The 14,085-nt window shown below is 39.1% G+C and overlaps 1 protein-coding gene across 1 annotated transcript in view; it reads right to left on the bottom strand.

Moving 5' to 3' along the window:
- The window catches only part of PDZRN3 (PDZ domain containing ring finger 3), a 119,295-nt gene that overhangs the window by 28,590 nt on the left and 76,620 nt on the right, over positions 1-14,085 (bottom strand). The gene's annotated exons all lie outside the window — the stretch shown is intronic.

Here is a 14,085-nt window from a genome sequence, read left to right on the forward strand (position 1 = left end):
GCATTTATTTTTGTCTCATACTGTGTTGGCATCTGAGAGGCTCAGTTATAGCAGGAGGTGACTGAACTAGGAATTTAACACAACACGGAAAGGACATCCCTCTCTCTGAAAGCTTATGTACAGCCATCAGGGCTTGACTGCATAGCAGTGGAGATGTGAGTGCTGAATGTATGTGGGTATAGAAAAAATAAACGAAAGAAAGCATGGGATTTATATTTATAGATTAGCTTTAGTTTAATATTAATGCCAACTGATTCTCTGTTTTAATAAAACTCAAACTGTTCCCCATTTACAAAGAAGATGTACAATGGATGTGGCATGTATTCAGTATTTGAATGGCTCGATCTACCTGTGCCATAGATGCAAAACATAAAACATCAGTGAACTGCCCAATGAACTAGAAAAGTACCCATAAATGTAGGCTTTATGGCTATTGCTCAGCCTGCAGGAAACGCTGCCCCATGGTATGAATTTGGGTTGATCATGCTCTTTCCAAATGTTTAAGCATTTAGATAGTGTGCATTTTTACAATCTTATTTCAGTTTATTCTGCTACAAAGAAAAGAAGCCAGAATAACAGGAGATGAAAAGTTTAATTCAGATGTAGGCATTTCATGGCAGAGGGCTGGATCTCATGCTGTGGTCATCTACTTGGTTTCTGACTGTTAGCTTAGCAGATTTTGAGTGAGGATCATGTGCTGTTTCTCCCACAGTATTCCTGATGCAACAGTAACTGTCAAGGTTAGGGTGAGACAGTTAGCCCAGGTCCTAGTACTGGCCCTCTCTGAGGGATTCTGGCTCTTGCTGTTAGATACGTTTCCATCCAACAGTGTGCTGGGAGCATCCCCACAGCTGGCTCACAGCTGGTGGCTGTGGATCTTCAACAACTGCAAAGCTCCTGCAAGTGGGAATCAGTGCTCCCTCAAAGCAGGAAAGATGATGATAACTGAATTAAGGTTTTTTTTTTTTTTTTTGTTTGTTTGTTTGTTTTCTTAAATATCCTAGCAAAACTGAAACAAGCACAAAAAGTTTAAGGCTCTGTCTAAATAATTCTGGGTTACAAGATTTGATTAAGCAACTTAAAGCAAAGTTCACAAAGATGTTGCCTATGGCTTTTCTTTTTTAATGCAATTATGTTAATTCCTAAATGCCACTTGCTATTTAAATGTTAAACTTCAGTTCAGGTGGCTGGGTTCAGTCAGGAATTTTTCTCAGAAATAGCATGCAGCTGGACATGATCAGAAGCAAACCTGAAACATGCATGATATTTCAGTTGTAATTTCAACAGAAATGCATCAATTTATTATTGTTCTGTGGTGATGTCATAGACTGTAAGAGATAATTTTTCATTATATTTAATAACTACCCCTGAGACCAGTAATGATCTGCTCTCATGAAGATTCGTCTGATTCAAAAAGATAATCCATACACTGGGACAGGAGAGTACGAACAGCAGAAATCCAACAGAGCAGAGATGCTTCAGATCCTTTAGCTCACAGAGCAAGCACGCTGCCTTAGTGGTGTGGCTGCCTTTGTTGCACTGTTGCTCTGGTAAATAAGCTAGCCCAAAAGTCAGGCCAGCAGTTAGCTCAACTGAGATAGTTTCCATATTGAAATCTAATTCATACTTCTCTGTTCATCTCATGGACAGAAGTTGTGGTACTGCCTCCTGTTAGTGTAGCCTAGTTTTTTATGGTACTTTGCCAACGTCAGACAATTGGGCTGAAAACTTCTATTCTGGGCATTGTCCAAGGTGGATTTTTGTTTAAAAGGCATACTTGAGCAGTAGTGCTTTAGTCGTATCCAAGAGTAAGAGTACAGGAAAAAAAAATACATTGCCTGCCCATGTTAAGAAATTCTGGATATGTTTTCTTTGAGAAAGTTTTAGTATCAGTGGAATTTGAAACAGGAATGTGAAGTTTGGCACAGGGATGGTTGGTGCTGTCCCTGTGAAAACTGCTGAATTTGGCCAGCTTTTCAGCTGCTGCAGTTCTCACGTTCTCAGTTGTTTCAACTTTTCAGTGGAATTCTTAGAGACTTCTTCAGTGATGAACCAACTCTGTGTGTGATGCCAGGTGGTACAAAGAGACACTTGCACTTCAGTTCCTTTACCTAAGTGCTCTTTCTGAGGTTCAGGAATGGACACCAAACCCAAAGATGTGCAGTGATTCTCACTGCTGGATCACAGGTAGCAGGAGAAAGCCACCTGAGCTACACAGGGTGTGTGATTGCCATAGCTTTGTAACATATATACACAAGCCAGACTGTGTTACGGAAACTAGTATACGTGTTGTGTGTGGTCAGGGTAAACCAGCTGCCTTGGTTTGTCTGGATAAGGCAGCTTGTCACTGGATCTGTCATCCGTGTTAACAATGTGTCACGTGTGGTCTCACCAACATGCCACAGATAATGAGCTTAGCAAAATGTAGGCATAGGGAACATCTTACATCATATGTAATATGAATATTATATTGGCCCCAGCTGAATCTGAGCAATCCAGACTGAATGGGATGTTACAGAGCCAGCTGACTAGGAACAATGGTAAATGGCCTTTGAATACACAAGGTACCAGGAAGAGCTTTCATTAGCATTTATCTAGATTACTTGCTCCCCATCTGACTGCATGTGACCAAGTCTGAAAAATCCCCTTTACCAAGATATCAGGCATTTGTTTTTGTGTGTAAAAGCTAATTTCCAAGGAACTGAAAATGGAAAATGTCCAGAGCGTGAGGGCCACTGCAAACAGCAGGTGCTGCTCTCGTCTCCAGGAGGCAGGATGTTCCAGTCAGGTTGTGTGTGGTGGCTGGGAGGGAATCCTGTCCCATCCTAAGGACAGGTTTTGCTGTTTGTGTTTGTCTGCAACCTGCAATCCCTAGGCTTTTAAAAACAAGCCTAGTTTAAATTTTGCTACTCAGATGTTTGATTTATTTTATGAGTAAGCCTGTCAGATGTTGGAAGGTAAAGGGAGTGTACAAGACCAATGTACTTGAAGTGTCCCATCTGCACGGGCTGGTGAGTCAGAATAAAAAGGGAAATGAAGAACTCATGAGGGATCTGCACCCTGGAGGGGAACATTATTAGGGAACTCAAAGGCTAAAAAGCACTCACTGCCAGCTTTGTCAAGGGTAAGGACTTGCATTGCCAAGTGCTGGCTCTTAGACAGCAGTTCCCACCAGCAAGAATAAACTCATGTCCTTTGTGCAAGGAGCAGATGGCACATAGCTGCTTCACAGATCTGGGCAAACACACGTGCTGCTCTCAGTTCTGGGGGTTCCTAATGTTTGAGCAGTTGACTGTAATATTAGTAATGGTTTGGCATTGTTTATTTTGTTTCCTTAAATGCAAGTTGGCTTTGTTAGTATGTAAGTAACTATTTAACATTATATTTTTGTACACACACTTAGCAAGTTCTTCTCAAACAAATGATTCCTATTTAGGGAGTGTGATTGTGGAAACGTGTGCTTAATGCACCAATACTTTAATTACTCTTCTCGTTTTTACAAATATTTAAGACTCGAGAGAAACAAAGGCTAGGAAAGAGAACAGCTGCGACTCTATAAATAATTCTCACATTGGTGTGTTTCATAAACAGAAGTCAGGAAGCTGTACAGATTATGATTACATAGAGTGGTGTGAAAGAAAACTGTTTGCTATACACAACTGGACTTTAGAGCAAGTATCTGGAATTCTTGAAGTGTTTTAGGGTTCCTTTTAATTAGAGCCATAGGCTTACCTCTATTAAATCTCAAGAGCCTCTTTGTTGAGAAAGTGCTCCGAGTTCTTCCCCATGTTTATGTGCAAACTTTCAGTACTACAATCCACTGATAGCTATGGGAAGTGTTTGATTCTTAATAATACATTTAATTGATGTGGCCCTACTTTAAAAATGCCCTTTTGGAAAGTCTTGCATTAAATAATTGAAAGTAAATGAGGATTTTCTATGACATTGTGTAGGCACAAAAATTAAATGCATACTAAAAATATAAAGATCTCAGTTCTGCAAATTTTTGCATATGGGCACAGCAATCTGCCTATACACTGGAAGCTTCAAGATTGGAGCCAAAATATTTAAACTAAAACATACCACAAGAGAGGATGTGAAAGCAAATGTAAAACTTTGGCTTTATTCCCATCAGTTAATGTTGCTGTCTTGAGATCCTTATTTGCTCCACTTAGCTTGTCTGAAAGAGTTCCAATTCTCAGAAGTAACTTAAATGAAATGATATTTATTGTTGAATCATTGAAGGGACCGTTCTGTCCTCTAAGCTCTTTAAGAAGTCCGATATCTCCTTAATTAATGCCACTTGAGAAAGACAGTAATGCTGTAGGAAAATTACAGCAACATCACTGTAAGCAATGCAACTCCAGCATGTACGAGAACAGTGTTAACTCAGTCTTTACAAAACAGAAATGATAAGGTCAGAATAGGGTAAAGAACTGTTTAATACGCTACTGAGACCTTGTAATGGAGAGAATAAGGATATTGAGAGCTGAACTATGGCCTACAGATCTCCTCCTCCTTGGGCTGCCAGTCTAGATGTCTATTCCCACAGTGCCAAGAAGTGCTGGTCAAAGAGTTAAGACAAAAGGTGATCCCTGAACCAGAGAATGTACGCACTAGACTGAGAGAGAAACACAGTTATGGAGTGGGTGCAACAAGGTTTTAGCTACTAGAGGACCAAAAATGAACTAATCAAAAAAGAAGTGCTCTTTCATCTATTAAATAAACCAGTTCCAAAATCACCATCAGCAGTACTTCTGACCTGGCAGTGCTGGAGTGAGGGACCTGGAGGCACACACTTTAAGTAGCTGTACTTCAGCTCAAATCCTGGACGTTGTATCCTCGTCCATTTCCCCATTCATGACAGAATGTATTCAGCCATTAAGAACACAAATCCAGAAGTATAGAGAACTGGCAAGGAAATGGGAAAATCTTATTATAGGCTGGATTTATGCTCTATAAGCTTCTTCTGTGTTAGAAGAAACCTCAGCTTCCTCTCAGAAAGCATCTTTGATTTGCTGGGTTTGATACTGGAACAGGAAAGCTCGCCTCTGTAATGTTTTACAGGTGATTGAACTAGATACTTTGATTTAAGAACTGCAGATTTAAGGTTGCACAAATTGTCATTTTTTACATGGTAAAAGCACTGTGATCATTGTTAGAACAGTTACAGGAACATTACATCGAAAATTAAGACTATTGAAATGATGAAAGTCAAAGAATACGAGTGTGGAGCTGATTGGCAGTTACACACTTGTGTTTACAAGGTTGTGTTGTCAAATCTACAATTACTTACAGAGCTTCTATCTGCACTGTGCTTTTGCAGTGAAATATCACCTTAGAGGGATAGCTCTGGTGAGCACAGACTGCTGTGAGTGATGGTTCATTTTCAAATAAAAATGTTTTTTGTAAAAGCGATAATACTCCTTTATAATTTCAGAGCAGGCAAAATGATTCAGTGTACTTGAATGCTGCATAGAAAGCACTGACATAATACTTAATCTTTAAAACTGATAGACACGTGCCCAAAAGCTAATAAAGTTCATTCTAATACAAATGGGCAAGTAAAATAGTATATCACAGTCTGTGATAGCTTTGGATCTCGATCATATAACTGTAGCCCAGGGACAAAGAAAATTGAAGTGATTTAGAAAGGGAGCCAATAGGATTTATCTAATATTAGGCAGTTTGCTGAAGCAAAACAGTAATGTCAGAAAGAGACAAAGGTGTAAAATCCGTTTGACTGTGTCCAAATGCTTCTACTCCTTGACCTTAATGGCTCCTGATGAACTCCCTTTAAGGTCAGCAGAATAATACTTAACAATACACAGTCAGAAATAGCCAAGACCTGCTAAGTATCACAGTCTTTAATAAGTTTTATATTTTAGCTACTCTACTCATATTATGAATTTTAAGACTTTTCTATTTGAAAAGGTATTAGCTTTCATTTCTCAGTTTGTACCGTTCCACTCTTAATTTGAAACAGAGCAAAACAGGAATGCCACCTATGGTTCATTAAGTTTTATATTTACCAACTCATAAAAAGGATATGTGGGAATATTAAGTATTAATGGTAAATGGCAGTCAATATGAAAAGTGTTGCTGATATGTTTGTCTTTGTATTCATTTCTATGTTCAGGTGCACAGGAGGTGTCTGATTTCTAACCCAGAAGATGAGCAGATCTTGAAGGAAATGAAATTTAAAGCTTTTAGGAGTGAAGGAAATGTAAGTATGCATTTTTATCTTTGAAGCTGGGAAAGCTGCATTTCCACTGAACGTGATAGGCACCAGCTCCAGAATTGGGCTGTGATTAATTCCAGTGTGGGCTCACACAGGGAGCCAGCAGTGACTGAGCCATGCTGGGTCCTGCACACATGAAGCAGCAGTCATCTCTGCTTCAGCAAAGTACTGTCAAAACAGATCAAGCACACTGGGTAGGAGACAAGTGACTGAGGCTCATGGTGACTCAAGTGGTTTGCAGTCACAGAGACAGGCTGTGCCAGTGCTATGAACTTCATCTGTGTTTTCCTAGTGCCAACAGAGACATCATCTTGAAACTTTCAAATACTGAGGAACACAGAATATGGCTAAGTCCTGCTGAGCTCTCTAGTGCACTCTGAGTTCTCTATTGCTCAGTGTATAAAATACACCAACAATTTTATGTGGTGTCTGGTTTCCATTTATCCTGTTCACAGTATGATATCACCAGCCTACGAAACTGCAGCTACACCGTTCATCTCTTGTTCCATTATGAAATCGACACTATTGTGGTAACACTGATTTGATAGAAGATATCCTGGAGCCACAATGCCTTCTATAACAGAGGAAGGAAACTTCTCACATCTTACTTGGCTCACTTTGAACAAGCAACTCTGCTCCAGTGTGCACAGTTCATTCCTGGAGACCACAAAACTCACAGTGTTCCTTCCACAGTTAACTCGATCTATCTCCATCTTAAGTGGTGGTGGAAGCTATTTCCACTTATTATTAGCACTGCATTTTTGTGCAGCACTGTGAATCAATGGTACACGTTTACCTTAATGAGAAAAATGAATTACTTACACAGGTTACTGTATTGGCTAAGTACACAGAATTATTGTGTAGGCATGATTTCTCTGCCGTTCCTTCCCTCAATATACATACTCTGAGAACGAGTATTGATTAAGTGGAATTGAAATGAATACAAAAATATAAATGTTTGCTAAAAGAAATGTGAAAGTACACAGGCAGACACAGTGATGAATACCCATAATAACCTAGAAATACTCATTCCTATTGGAACATACATTCACTCACTAATCTCATAATTTAAAATGAAGCCCCATAGCTGCAGGCTCTCCACAGTGCAGGAAATGGAATGAGATTTTCCTGCAGCTCTTCTTTTTCAGACTGGTTATCCTACCAAGAAAGTGAGACACTTGTGTTTCTTTTGCTTACTCTGCAAGAATAGATCAACATCCTTGATAATTTTACAGACAGAATGTTGACTTGGAAGATGAGTTTTAATTAACAAGGCAGTTCATTCCTACACAAAATAAATGATTTGGGTTCTTTCAAAGTATTATTGCATGTCCAGAATTCCTGTCCTGATGGCTAACTGCAGTGAGACACTGCGCCATAAAGCATTAACGTTTTTATTGTTTTACAGCTTAAATGTTTTTGTTTTTATATTTGGGATTGTGGCTTGTCTATCAAGGATACAGCTGAGAAATTCAAAAACATTTCAGTGAAACATATTATCCACTGTCCATCTTTGTTCTCCTTCCTCCTTCTCCAAAATGAGAGAGCTGCTGTATAGTACCATGCTTTCTGTTCCAATTATTTTTGGCTGTTCTGACTGCGATGATGACAGAAAACTCACACACATTTTTTTTTAAGTTGGCACAGTGGAATGAACACTGGATTGCATGTATATTGCATGTATATGTCCAGAGGCTCAATCAGTTCATGGCTGGAGGGAGGAAACTTCAGGTTACTGAGAAAGGCACCTATGAAAACATTAAGCAACTCACAAACAAAACACAGACAATGAGGGCACCTACTTAATAGCTTAGTTGCCAATATGGTAATTGACATAATTTTCTTTGCTACTTAAAAAATCCCTTCCTGTTTACTGGCTGCATTTAGCAGATTATAAAATGACTAACAGATATTCCTAGGCCCTTGATTTTCAAGTTTCTGTATGCTTTGAGTTTCATGTTCTTAGCAGAAATAGAAATCAAAATAATTAAAGCTTAAAATATTCTCATTTCATGGTGTGGCTAACAAGTGAAACTACAAGTAATGATGTAATCTAACATGTCAAAAAAGAAACTGAAAAGAGGAGACAGAAGGCAGGACAGAGCCAAGGGATGAGATGTGCCATGTCATCTTCTAATTAACTAACTGATCCTTTAAACTGTCAAAATCAGCAAGGAGCTCCATGGCCCTGTGTCTTATTAATATTCATATGAGGCCAGTAGAAGCTATGATTGCAGTCCCAGTGGTTATAGTTAAACGTTAAAAAAAAACAACAAAAAAAAACCCAGAAAAAGTCAGGCTAGCCAAGGCTTCAGCAGCTCCACATTCATAAGGAAATGCAGGCAGGCCACCCTGCTTCCTCCAAATCTCTGCTGGGGGAAATTCTCTGAGGATGCATATTGATTTCTGAATTATTATGGGGGGTTGTATATTGAAAAAACAATTATTTTTTTTTCTCGCTATGAAGTGCCACACTGTTAATCTCATTGAGCTCCATGTTGTCAAATGAAAGGAAGATGCATGTAATGTTTTGTAATACGAGTCCATTTTTAATTTTGAGCACACCAAATGAATATGCCATTAATAAAACCCTGTCATTTAAAGGAAAGGGTGAATTCATTTTGCCTTGTAGGATGCAACTCAGGATTGTTTTTGCAGAAATCTGAGGCCAGCAAGCAAAATAATCTTCCATAATCTTCTTATAATACAATTACTCTCTTACAATTCAGCCTGCCAGCCTCTTCCCACTCCCACAAAGTACAGTTTCCTGAACCTTGAAGTCTAAGGGAGCAGCTGTCATTTGGTTTCTCCATTCATTTTCTGTTTAATTCTTCATGGCAGGACAATGCTTTTTTTTTTTATATATATATATATAAAACCACAAAGCAATCTCCTCTTCTTTGTATTACACAGTATATTTTGGGGCCCAATACAGGTCAGCCACTGACAGGTTTGTTCCTGTCTTCAGTAGAAGATGGGGGTGGGGACATAATTCAGCACCCCCAGAGGTCAAAGGGAGTTTCAGCACTGTCCTTATGTAAGTAATTTCAAGACCAGACTATTTTGAGGATAGCTAATCCCATTTTACACTTGCCATTTCTATCTGTGCATGTCATAGTAGAAAGTAATATATTATGCAGCATTTTACAGCAGTATGATCAGAATAGGAGGAGCTGGGTCATAAATCATGTGCTATACCTCCCAGTGAAGAAATAATTAAATAGTTTGAAACTCATCAATGAATTTAATTGAGATTCTAAAGAAAAAATATCTTCAGTTACCACCCTACCCCTTCTGGCACCTTTACCCCACCCATTACCAGTTTTCTTTGATGCAACCTTTTAACAAGTTTAACACAGCTCCCAGAGCAAAGCTAGCTTGGGATCAATCACCAGCTCAATCCAAGTCCTCATCCTCTGCAAATGAGCAGGGCCAGGAGCAGAGCTCCTTGCAGAGAGCTGAAAGCAGAGAGCCCTGCTCCTTCTGCATCCTGAACTGTCTTCAGCACCATCTCCCAGGGCTGGTTCTGGGTTCTTACCACAAAGTCCTCTAAGTCCCAGGAGGGAAATTTTTAGCACCTTAAGTAACTGCTCCTGGGGCTTCTCCATTGGCTGCAGCACCTGCAATGCAGTGTCAGCAAAGCAGTACAAAGCCCCTGACATCTCCAAAGCCATGGTGTGCAGCCTATGTCCTCCTCCAAGCAGGCAGCCTGCTCTGACCATGAATATGGGAGCCCTGGGCCTATGGTGTGCAGAAAAATGTACGTATGGTGCTTACACGGATCTGAGATTTGTCTGGGCAGCTTCTGAGTGCCAGAAAAAAAGGACTCTCTAAGCAAAGATATTAACCCAAATGTATAACAATGCATGTTTGTTTAACTTTTCTTACGTATGAAAGACAGGCTCAAATGAAAAAAATTGAACCCTTTAAACTGTCTGTCAGCTAGGTTAACGTCAGGCACTGAACTGCCAGACCACAAATCTTGAATATGTTGACTCTAAATGTCTACCAGGAGCATATGTTATGGATCAAAGAACACACTGATTAATCCAGCAGAGACGAAAGTCTGTCACTTTGGTCATGGTGGCATGATACCATGGAAGACAGTAGTGGGGAAGCAAACGAACAGAAAACAAATGTCAATGAATATAATAGCCATAAAAGGTTACCTTCCAAAATACATTTTTATTAGCTCAAATATTGGGCGCACATTTTTAATTCAATATTTCCTGCTTTTAAAAATCATAAAATTCATAAGATTTTCTTTGTAAATTAACGCCTGCTTCCCTGCTATCATTTCTTTTCTATTATTTTTTGTGCAGTGTATAACTTTCAGTGTGACAGCTGATTACATGAAGCTGTGAGCATTGGTATATCACTCAGAAACATTTGGAAGCACAGTAATGTTGTATTCAGAGCTGGATTCTTTTTCTTCAGTGGTTTTAATGTATCTAGTATGTCTTCCTCAACTAAAGGTTGCTTCAGCAAGCCTTGCCCATAGCTTACACAGGAACATTTCCAACCCTCTCCATTTACACTGATTGTTTACTTGAAAGCATTTCAAATATTTCCCAGTTTAATTTAATCTGGTTTTGAATTTGAAGAAAAAAATAAATAAAAAAGAAAAGAAAATCATGGATAATAAAACCTTCCTTAAATTCAAGCTGTAATATTGAAAATATTTCTTGTGAGGTACCAAAGCCAATAGTCTGTGGGGATCCTCTGCATGTAAACCAGGGATTTATATGAGGATTATACTCCGAGACATCCGATTCTTTGGAAAGAATGGAACTCCCAGCACTGTCTTTTAGCTTCCAGAACAGTCTCTGATTAAATGCTGCTGAAAGGCTCCCGATTCTGCTTGTCATTCAGTAGTGTTTTAATGTCCCCTACTTCTTGAAAAGATAGCTGCCTTTGTCATAATAATATCCTGTCAGTGCATGCATGTACAGTTGCTAGCTTAATGCATAATTTATGAATTAGACTTTTCAAAAACATGCAGTGAGTGGGTATATTAATGATACACGTTTGGTAAATTTTCTGTCTCGTTTTGGGGAAGGATAAGTCATCAGTAATCTTAGAAGAGAGAGAAACGTGTGTGAGTGTATGAGCATATTTTATGTCTGGAAATAAACATTTAAATCATGGCACCTAGCAAGCATGTCAGAAAATACGTGCACCTGCACTTTTACCTAATTTTATGGCAAAGTGATACTGTATTTGTGCTTTCTGGAGGAATAAACAGTGCTGTATTAGGCAGATTCCTTTAACAAGCCACTGCCCACTTAGACTTGTCCTCAGCTTGTTCTTCTGCATAATTTAAAAGACAGCTGTCATAGCTACGTGCTATCTAGTCTAAAATCTGACACTCGTGCAGTGTTAAAAAGCTACCTACTGTGCTCAGCGAGAGTGTGCCCATTCCCCTCAGCATCAGCTGGAGCTGAGAACACTTGTGCATGGCAGTGGGACTCAGAAGCTTTTCAAGTTTGACTTGACCACATAGAATCACACTGTGGAGAAAGTTTAGAAATGAAAGGTGAGAAAAATGAATCTTTACTGTCCTGTTTGCAGCACCTGTTGCACTGGGAGGACAGCATTCTGCCCAGCAGGCACAGAGCAGGCCTTTGCTGGGGCAAGGAGCCCAGGCCAGTAACACCCAAATAGCACCCAGTTCCCTGAAATAACTCCTGGGAAACAGTGGCTAATCCACAGCCTGACATTGGCTTGGAGAAACAGAATTAAGACAAGGCCTTGAATGGAGCAAACCAATGAAAAACCAGCTGCAGCAGCTCATCAAATCACGCCACACTACCAGAATGACCAGGAGTTTCTTCAGAAAAAAAACTCATGCTAATGGCAGAGTAAAGACAGCTCAGGATCCGTGTGACTCAAGGACTGATTGATGCACTGCAAATATGTATATGCTTCTGAGAAAAGGCCATTTCCTGTTTCAAAATTTAAAAAAATACTTGATTAAACTCTGAGGTTCCCAAACTAAACACATTACACTATTTAGTCCATTAAAATCAGAACGCCCGTTACTTATCGTGCGGTGATGCACTGATTGCATTGAATCGTTCCTCTGCCTGCAGTTGTTTTCATTTCCTGTGAGCACTGTGCACCACCAGCAGCAGAATGCAGCGAGCTTCCTCTGGCCAGCACCAGGGCTGATTATAAAAACCTATTGTCCTTCTGGCAATATCTGTAAGAAAATATCTACATTTTATGAACTCTTATCATTATTACCATTGTAGCAAACATATGAAAGCTGGAGCCAGATGATAATAAGGATACTCAAGCAAGCTTCACTGAAAAAACTTGATCTTTCACAGTTAAATTCCGTGTGTCATAAGTTTTGATACTCTCAAATGCTACTTTATGAGAAGCATTTTTTTTTTAACTGAAGCTAGAAATAGAGTAAGCATGTTTCTTACAGAGGGGAAAAAAAGTGGACCTTGACCTTTACTATACTTGTCCCATAATAGTTTGTTATTTACCAAGCAACAGAGTCAACTACTACTATTACTCAAACATTCCCCGCTGGGTTATGAACACACAGGGTAAATGACCCACTCAGACCTCACACCTATTCATGGACATTTTAAACAGCCAAGGCAGGCGGCCTTAGGAGTGGCAGTCAGCTCTGTTCAAGGAATTTATGAAACAGAGCTAAGATGGAGCACAGTGATAAGCCCTGATATCCAACTTAGTGCTAAAGATAATGGTTTTCCATAACAATCAAGTTCAGAAATACTTCTTTGTGAAGTTTACCACCCAGCACTAATTTCACATTTTGGGTCTCTCTCTCTCCTCAGATAGGTGAAGAAACACAAGCTTCTAAAAGATGCCTTCCAGGTCTGTGTTTCTAAAAGGCCTTCCTTTCACATTGCCACTCACACATTGAACATACAGAGCTGTGAATGCACAAAGATGTGAAATCGCAGTGTTCATGAATTTATTTCATTTCAGAATCATGGACTAATTTTGGAAAGCAGTGTACTTTCTCAAAAAGCTGTAATACACACAGTTCAAATCACCTCTACTAAGAACGAGGACTTCATACTGAGATGTGAAACTGTTTGCTCCTGGATTTGGTTTTCATTTGAACTTAAAGAGTATATTTTCCTCTAAACAACTTGGATATTGTGATGGGAACTTCTTCTAATGAATTTAGGAGAAACAGTAATGGAAAATTATTGACAGCAGTTCATCAAATACTAAGTTTGGTGGGGTTTTTTTTTGCTTTGTTTTGTTTTCTTTTTTCTCCCCCTTTTTCTTTCTTTTCTCTTAATCACTTTATCTGAAACTCAGGATTTGCATTAGAGCCTCTTCAGCTTAGTGCAGTGATTCAGCTTAAAGATGGCTTTTGCTGTCAGTGAGCAGAATTAGACGACTTCTCAGTTCCGCAGAGTCTGAGTTTGCCCTTGTTGAGTGCAGATATCAAGAGGGGAAGTAAAGAGGAAAGGGAAGACTTACTGTTTCTTCCAACAAATCCATCACCTCTGAATGGTGGGGAAGCAAGAATTGCTACTATAAAATATTGCAAAAAACATAGTATAAAATATAATATCACCAGAAACTTCCAAAAGGTGTCATGTTGTGATTTTTAAGTGCCCAACATCAATTTAATGCAAAATGCTGCCCCAACAGAAATGGGATTATTATCTCTGTTAAAATATGTCTTTAGGAAACTAAAAAAGCCTTGACTCATCACTCAGATATACTTAACATTGCATCTTTAAGTTGTTGAGTAAGACATTTTTAAGATGACTTACTCATTTGATTTTGTGGCTTTTAAAAATGACCATTTGCCAGAGAAAGCATATCAGCAGGAAGAAATTGTG

The sequence above is a fragment of the Cyrtonyx montezumae genome, unplaced genomic scaffold (genome assembly GCF_038088225.1).
Source record: "Cyrtonyx montezumae isolate F1298 unplaced genomic scaffold, pur_monq_1.0 scaffold_6, whole genome shotgun sequence".
In the NCBI taxonomy this organism is placed as follows: Eukaryota; Metazoa; Chordata; class Aves; order Galliformes; family Odontophoridae; genus Cyrtonyx; species Cyrtonyx montezumae.